The sequence below is a fragment of the Phoenix dactylifera genome, chromosome 3 (genome assembly GCF_051530095.1).
Source record: "Phoenix dactylifera cultivar Ajwa chromosome 3, Ajwa_hap1_PhDact_Kaust_v1.1, whole genome shotgun sequence".
NCBI classification, from domain to species: domain Eukaryota; kingdom Viridiplantae; phylum Streptophyta; class Magnoliopsida; order Arecales; family Arecaceae; genus Phoenix; species Phoenix dactylifera.
The window spans coordinates 41070581-41079498 of NC_143192.1; the positions used below are offsets into that span (position 1 = coordinate 41070581).

Sequence of the window (8918 nt, forward strand, 5' to 3'; positions counted from 1 at the left end):
CCCCCTCTCGATCGATGCCCTAGCTACCCCCTGCGCCAACATCAATCCCTTAAAATCTCTCCTCTCCTCTCCTTCTCTCATCATCAGATCTCTTCCCTCTCAGTCCCAGCCGCCATGCCCGATTCCTCCCTCCTTAAGCTCTCCCTCTTCGTCGTTGGTGACCCTGCCGACCCTCCAGCCGCCCGCTCCCCTTGGAGCTTCGCCGACGGCGTCGTCGGCCTCGGCAACTCTGTCAGGAAGAGGGCGTACTTTGGCGATGGCTCCGAGGTCGTCACTGGGGCCGTCCACAGAGTTCGTATGGTGCTCTTCGAGATGCCGTCGTCACTGGGGCCTTCCTTCTTTTGGGTGAGCAACCTGTTCTTGTTCTTCATTCTAGATTTGTTATGATAGTGTTTGGAAAGAATATTCATCTTTCCCATTAACAGGTACATGGGTCAAGTCCCATCTATGCAAGCGGTGGTTCCCATGGATGGGGCTTGATCAGGAGCTTCCAATAGCTTACAGGTCTCCTCCGGTCCTCTCTCCAAACTCCTCCCTCTATCAAAATCTGTTCCCACCCTTACCAGGCCTCTTTCCCTTTCCAGCCTTCTTTGAGTAGAGAAACACCTTCGGTTGCTTCAGAAATGCCTTCTCGGTTTGCTCGGCCATGATTGAATCAGGCGGAGGAGGGCCTTCGAGCACGGGAAGGAGACACGAGCAGCGGCGGTGGCTATAGCGGAAGAGAGGCGGCAAGAAGGAGACTCTGGTGTTGCAGCCTCCCAAATAATCCATGGTGAGTTGAGGTTCTTGTAGTTTCTTGATAACAATCGCATGGTGAGTTGTAGCCTTCCGAGTAATCCACTTTCTTGGCTTCGACGCCGAGGTTAGGGCAGCTGCTAAGGGATCGAGCTCCGGCTCGTCTTCGTCCTTGCTGGTGGCTCGTCTTCTGAAGAAAATATTTTTTTAAAAAAATTTTGAGGCTTTTAGCGACGTTTTTAACCGTCGCTAAAAACTGACTTTTTACGACGCTTTTCCAAAGCGTCGGAAAAAATTTTTCCTACTCAGGTATCGCCGACGCTTCGGCGACGCTTTTGGTAGCGTCGGACGAATCTTTACCGACGCTTATAAACGTCGATAAAGATCTTAAAAAGCGTCGCTAATGCTCCTTTTTCTTGTAGTGAATGGTCACTATTCTTTATAAGCATAAATGACAATAGTTGTTGATCTATTGTTTGGGGATTTTGGTGTTACCGAGACATTGGCCGACTGTACATGTCCATTACCAAGTGTACGTGTACTTTAAGTCTACAACATCATGAGCAAGAAGTTTGTATGGAGGCTATGAAGAACAAACAAGAGATTTTTGATGATTCAATTACTTTTGTATATATTGCTTTCAAAAAGTATTTATTTGTCTTCTATTTACAAAAGATTAATGTACATTTATATCCATTTAAGAAAAGTTTGGAAATTGCATGTCTGCCCCTCCGAACATCTGAAACTATTGAATGTTCCTTTGAGGATCTAAAAGAAGACAACCATAGTATTTTGTCGCTTTAAAACACTTATTTATCTCTAGATAACTGATACAAATACTTATGTTTTATAGGCGGTACATAATTAAGAATATATATATATATATATATAATAATAAGTTTTTTTTAAAATCAAAATGCCAGTCATTGTGTCAAATAAAGGCTAACAGGCTGGTTGAGTTAATTGTCACTTATCTAAGCTTGACACACAAAATACTCTAAAATGGGAGATCAACACTGGCTCTATTCAAATTCATGATAAGAACTTGTTTCGGCGTGCTTGAAGAAAATTACCACAAGATCAAAGATAAATACAGTGGCAAAATTACGCATCAGGAAAAAATTTTAGTAAAAGCTTACTCTAGAATTATGTGCTTAGATATTCATAAAATTCTACAAAAAAATCTCATTTCATGACAATTGGCTGTTATTAGCATTGTGACTAGATGGTTTCTCTTTTTTTTCTTAGAAATCAAGACATTTCGAGATGGGATTGTCATAGCCAGCTGTTTAATTACGACCATTAATCATTGGACATTATAAAAAATAATGAATTGGGAACCCATTTACAATTAGTTGGTTATTACAACTAATCATTAGCCAACCCTAACTAGTTTGGGATTATGGCTTAGTTGGGTTGAGAGAACTAGGCATTGGGAATAGCAGTTACAAATTGTTGTTAATAACAAACCATAACAAATAAGAAGCACTAGGAGACTTTTTTGCACCCCCATCTCCTTCCATAGGCAATTTAGCTCTTGTTATCATAGCCTTCACTACCTTCTACCAATTATTGGGATTTCTACAACCTTGTGAATTTAAATAATTAGCACAAAATAAATTAAGAAAATCATGAAGTTATATATATATATATATATATATATATATATATATATATATATATATATATATATATATATATAGACACACATACACACACATATACATATACATATTCATGCATTGGTCTACTCAGTTTTCATGGACTTCTCAGAGAAAAGGTCATGTCACACCAAGATACTAGACAACATCTCATATGATAAAAAAAAAAAATAACTTTAAGGACATTAGAATCACTGAAGAAGGTAGTTCCTTATGGATCTCATGTTTTTCATGCATTATATAGGAGGCAACGAACATCTTAATGGGTACGACACTTGTTAGTATTGATAACAACTAGTGATGTCCATGTGGTCCAAAGTTCAAATCCTGGGTGTTGATAAAAAAAAAAAAAGGAAAAAAAAAAGAAGAAGCAATGTCTATTTACAATATTTAATAAAAGGTTCATATATACTTTAACATGAAAGGCATGCATATATTTGTACACAAGAGAACTACTATAATAGCAAAACTGTCAATTGACACTTTGAACTACTTTTGAGTGAAATGATATAGCTTGTAGGAGATTACATGCATCTTTGTCAACCATCACCCTTGTCCAACTTAAAAACAATTATATTATCTTTCATGATTTGCATCTCTTATATATTTTTACATTCGATCTATCTTTTCTTCTTTCCATATTACTAAGCCAAGATGAGAGGAAAAGAAAAGGAGTTCTTCTATTTTTACAATACGTTAATTTTTTCAATTTAGTAGTCTTATCATATCAAAACTAGAACATCAGATTCAATCATAACGACATAATAAAGCATGGTAGTGCGAGAGCCTGGGATGTCCTTGTGTTGTATCACTTTTATTTTTTATCCAAAAGAATAAAATAAAATTTTAGATCCCAAGGTATGCAAAGGGGGATTCTTTTCCCACAGATTCCTGAGACCCCAAGCTACATTCTTGCTTCTTTTTCCCTCTCTCTCTCTCTTTTTTTTCAAAAAAATTTAAAAGGAGAAAAAATAATAGAAGTTATTTATCTATCCCCATATCTAGCAAAGCCGGCAAATGAAGAACAAGACCAAGAAGCAAAACCTGCTTTACAAACCTTATGAATTTCCTCTTTTATCATCGCTTGGTGCTCCTATAACCCTTGCATAACTGCATGATAGGGCAATCTATGACTAAGCAAGTTATCTTTTCTTTTATGTTGAAGGAGAGAGGATCTCTCTCTCCCCTCTCTCTCTATATATCTAAAGTTCCCATGTTTTCATCAAACCCTTTCTAATTAGCTCCCTCTTGTTCATGTGTGCAATTGCATATGCAGGCAAACTTAATTGTAGTTCTAATCTTAACATGCAATACATCTAAACACCATGATTTGCTGTAACTAAATTTGTTTCTATCATGTAACAACTTAAGATCTCACCCAAAAAAGCTAGCTGGAATATACTATTTAAGTTTCTTGGTTCTTTATAAGTATCCAAGATTCATTCAATACACAATTGATGTGAGACTAAATATATATACATACGGATCATAGTATACTTTTTTCGTTTAAGCTCTGGCGTCCTCGCCATGTTAAGGATCCAAATTCATTCAAATTCAATCACAAGCATCATGTCTTGTCTATCTTTAGCCTCAATGGACCCGTGCTAGTGTCTCCTAATTCACATAGACCATGGGCTAAATCTACTCTAATACCATTTATAATGACTCAAAATCTCTCCCAAGAATGCTAACCATAAGGTATTATTTGGGTTCTTTAACTTTATATTAGCATCCAAAATCTTCTGAGTGGGACTAAATATATGTCCACATGAATCCTCACACATCAATTCATGAGCTAAGAATTGGCCATATGGGCATAGCAACATAACTTAGTTCTAAACATTATTGATAGGGAGAAAAATGGATCGTCCAGCCCACAACTAAAAGGCTGTCCAGTTTCGGCCCAGTAAACGTCAACGACAATCAGCTGAATCTTCACTTCGGCCCAGAGTCAGCTCGACTTCGGGACTCTGCCAAAAGCTCCACCAACTTCAGATATTCGCCGACTACCCCAACCAAGCTCGAGGTACCTCCAAACATTCGCCGCCCACCCCGACCAAGCTCGGGGCGCCTATTCCAGCTGTATGCCCCGACCCTCGAGCTTGGGGCGCTCCACCAAGCACGCATCGGAACCCGAAAAGCCGAGCTATTTTCAGCCCCCGCCAAGCCGACCTCGTTAAACGCATGACGCGACTACTTAACGAGCTCGGCCTCGCCAACGACCGCACCCATGTGCGGGCCTACACCAACCTACACAGCCGTACTTCACAACACTACCGTGTCACTTCTTCATAACCGGCCTTCATCAATCAGATGACACCTTGACTACTCCGGCCATACCCTGTCGTAACTGTCAACATCCTATGGTTCTTAAGAACGGGCAGTACTGCACGCCACCAGCCAGCTTAAGCTGTGCGCCATCCGGCTCAGAGCCATGCTGCCTCATGATGAGGGCTAACAGTGCCTCTGCCACCTGGGCCACTCCACCGAGATTATAAATAGCTCGATCTGATAACTTCGAATGGACTTTTGGCTAGACCAAACTTACCCCACTTTAACTTGATTGTCGAAGGGCCCTCACCGGGAACACCGGTGAGGCTTTGTGCAGGTCTGCGGCCGTTGCGCAGGAGGTGGCTCCCGTCTTTCCCTTCCAATTATCGGCGGCTCCCTCGACTCCACCGGCATGGTCACTCTCGGGCCAAATTTGAACTACAACAATTATGATTAAAGATATTTATTTCAAAGTGTGACATACTCTTTCGTATTTTCATAAGTTACAATTGGTAAATCTAATATATTGGATTTTAACTCTTCGAGTGCACTTGGGTTCTAATGTTCAATCAATAGATTATAGTTTACGGCAACCGATAATCCAAAGATTGCATTGAAAGAGGGATGTAATTGTAACTCCTCTATCCTACAACAATCATGTTGATGGTAGTTATCTACTTGACCATGTTGAAGATGGACCTGATTTGTTTCATGGATCTCTCATAAAACTGATCTCAATCATCTGCCAAAATAGTTTGTCTACCATGGCAGCTATTAATTTTCTATGGCGGCTTATACATAGACAAATGGTGGCCCGCTCAAGCTGGAAGCCTTTTGGGCGGGCTTGGGACAAGGTTTTAGATTCGTCAGGCTTGGCCAGGCCTGAAAAATAAGGCTACATGATAAACGGACCGTCCTTGGGCATGGAGATTAAAGCCTAGCCCGACCCGGCCTGAAACATTTTAATCCTTATTTTTTATGATTAGCTCTGAGATTTTGTTAATATGTAAACTTAAGGGAGAAGATCTAGAATCTTAGAGTATCTTATTTTAGTTATTGAGTGTTGAAATTGCTATTTGTTGTCGGTCATACTCAGCATTTTTAAGCATTTTAAGTAATTTTTAAAATTGGAATAAATATTCAGCAAGCCCGAGGCAGGCTTAAGCCTAGGAAATTATGTTAATTTTTGGGCAAAGCCTTGCATAATCTATGAACATGTGCAAGTAATATTGAACTACCATAAGTGATAGATTACATGAAAGAATATGACTATAACTTATCAAAAAAGAATGTGACTATGAAAGTACTTTGCAATATTATTCCAATTTCATAAGATGCCTCTAAGGAGATAAGATATTTTGTAAAGTCAACAAAGCACAGATTATGCTTCATTATGTTGATGATTTAGAGAACACATCCCACCAAATGAGGGTGAGGCAGACCCGGGTAGGGGCCGGGGGATAAAAAGAAATCCTGGTTCAGAGGCTGTAAGCCAGAAAAGAAAGAGAGAGAGAGAGAGAATAGAAGAATAAAAAAAGAAGAAGCTATTATAGCTAGGGGTGGCAATCGGGTCGGGTTAGACATAAATGGGTCGGGTCACATGCAGGTCGGGTCAGAAAATTGTAAACCTGAACCCGACCTGTTTATTAAACAGGTCAGAAAATTACAACTTGAACCCGACCTGTTTATTAAACGAGTAACCCGACCCGACCCGTTTAACCCGTTTAATAAAAAAATAAAATTTAATCTGGGCGCCTACTTCGCCACCCCGCACGGCCACCTCTACACCCAGTCCTTCCACCCTATTGACCGCGCCACCGGCGAGCTCCTCCCCGTGAAGGCGCTCGTCTTCATGACCCATGGCTACGGCTCCGACACCGGCTGGCTCTTCCAGAAGATCGCCATCGCCTACGCCACCTGGGGCTGCAAAGTCTACTGCGCCGACCTCCTCGGCCACGGCCGCTCCGACGGGATCCGCTGCTACCTCGGCGACATGGAGTTCGTCGCCACGGCTTCCCTCGCCTTCTGCCTCTCCGTCCGCCGTGAGCATCCGTCCCTACCGGCCTTCCTCTTCGGCGAGTCCATGGGCGGTGCCACCACCCTCCTCATGTACCTCCACACCCCGGAGCCGGGCGTCTGGACGGGGCTTATCTTCTCCGCGCCGCTCTTCGTCATCCCGGACGACATGAAGCCCTCCCGCGTCCTCCTCTTCCTCTACGGCCTCCTCTTCGGCCCGGCCGAGACGTGGCAGACAATGCCGGACAACAAGATGGTGGGAAAGTCCATCAAGGACCCGGAGCGCCTCCGGACCATCGCCTCCAACCCGCGGCGCTACACGGGGCCGCCTTCGTCGCCGGGTGCTTCTTCGTGGTCCGACTGGCCGTCAAGTGGATGATGCGGCGCAAGCCGGAGGTGGGCGAGTGGGTGAGCGATGTCGAGATCAGCATCCTCGGGGGCGCGGTGGCCGCCGGCTTCATCTCGGGGGTCTTCGAAGCCTTTGCGTACGAGCTTTGAGGGAAGGAGACTCCTTCTACCGCAGACATTGTCCATGGTGGAGCCGTGGAGGGCAAGAGGATTTGGGGATGGAGGAGGCCGGCGCGAGGAGCGAGGGGAACGAGGGGAGAAGAGGGTTTTATAATTTTATTTCCACCTAGGGCTAGGGCTTCTGTATTTGATTTGGTTATTCAAACGATCCATTGGGCTGAGGCTGTGACTTGTGAGGCACTTGTTCTCAATAATAAAAAAAGCCTGGTCCATATATTAAACGGGTTAAACGGGTTAAATGGGTCAGACATTTAAAACCCATATCCGACCCAATTAATAAACAGGTTAAACGGGTCGACCTGTTTACGACCCGAACCTGTTTAGGCCAAATCCAAACCTGTTTGTGGCGGGTCGAATACGGGTCGGATTGGCGGGTCGGGTCATATTTTGCCACCCCTAATAGCTCAATGAGAATAGATTTACCTTGCCATTGATGGCGAGCACAACACCATGCATACAGTGGTTGCGGGGTGCGATGCATGGAAAACGCAACCAGTAATCACCTTTCATGGGGCGGTTATGCTGACCATTGGTGACAAGACAACTTTCATATTCGCTATCTATCAAGGACTCACCGTATGTATATAGAATAGAATAATATTCTACATCCGCTGGTGCCGCCATCACTAGAAAATTGGTTACTTGGTGGCACTATTGGTAAATTGTTGCCGACGAGAGAGCCAGGAGGCCATGAGGGGATGGCGGAACAAAAAAAGAAGGTACAGGGATGGCGACCACATATATCGAGAACAAGTTTCTTAAGAAATGACAAAATTTCATGCTCCGTCCAGCTTAAAACCTTGAGAGGGTAACTCAGCCGTCGTTAATAGTATAGTGATTGTTTCGTTACACAATATGATATTATGACGGCATTAATGAAGGGTAATGATGGGAGCACCAGCTTCATCACTATTATCATCTAGCATTAGAAAATTGCCACCCCTTGCAAGAATTAGTGTGATCGACAGAGAGAACAGTCTAGCGTGACTTCTCGAGCTTAATGTCACGCCCCAAACACATGCGTGGCCATATCAAAGTGTAATTCCTTAAAAATCATACAAAATTTAAAATAAATAATCTTTAATAATTTTAAAAAATTAAATCAATAGTGAATAATCGAATATCCAACTAAATAGATCCATTGTAATCAAATAATTATACTTGTTCAATTATCACTATAGAAGAAAGGAGCAATGTCAACATATACATGCCGACGGTAGGTAGAAATGTCGGTAAGTTTGGCTCCGACGCCAAAATTTGCCGACGCTTCTAAGTAACGTCGGCAGGGATTAAACTAAGACGTTGCTAATTAGCGTTGTCTAAAACAAATTGTAAGACGACACTTCTAAGCTTCGTCGGAGGCCAAAGAGAGAAATGAGCAGACGACGCTTAAAAGCATCGTCGGAGTCCTACTCACTAAACCCCCTACTTAACACCAACTTTCTTCTTAAACTCCTTAAAAACTAACCTAAGACGGTGCTTATAAGCGTCATCTGACACCTACGCACTCCCCTAGGTGGAACACTTGGCTAGACGATGCTTAAAAGCGTCGTTGGAATCCAATGGTCCAAGCTTGATGCTCAACTGCCAAGTCCCCCTATAAAATGCCAATCCCCCAAGGCGACGAAACCCTAGCCACAGTCAGAGAGAGAGAGAGAGAGAGAGAGAGGAGGAGGGGAGCCGAAGAAAGCACCACCGGTGGAGATC

The 8918-nt window shown here is 42.8% G+C and overlaps 1 pseudogene; it reads left to right on the forward strand.

Annotated features, from left to right (window-relative positions):
- The first annotated feature begins 6227 nt into the window (after positions 1–6227).
- LOC148703177 (caffeoylshikimate esterase pseudogene) lies at positions 6228–7604 on the forward strand (annotated as a pseudogene).
- The last annotated feature ends 1314 nt before the right edge of the window (positions 7605–8918 follow it).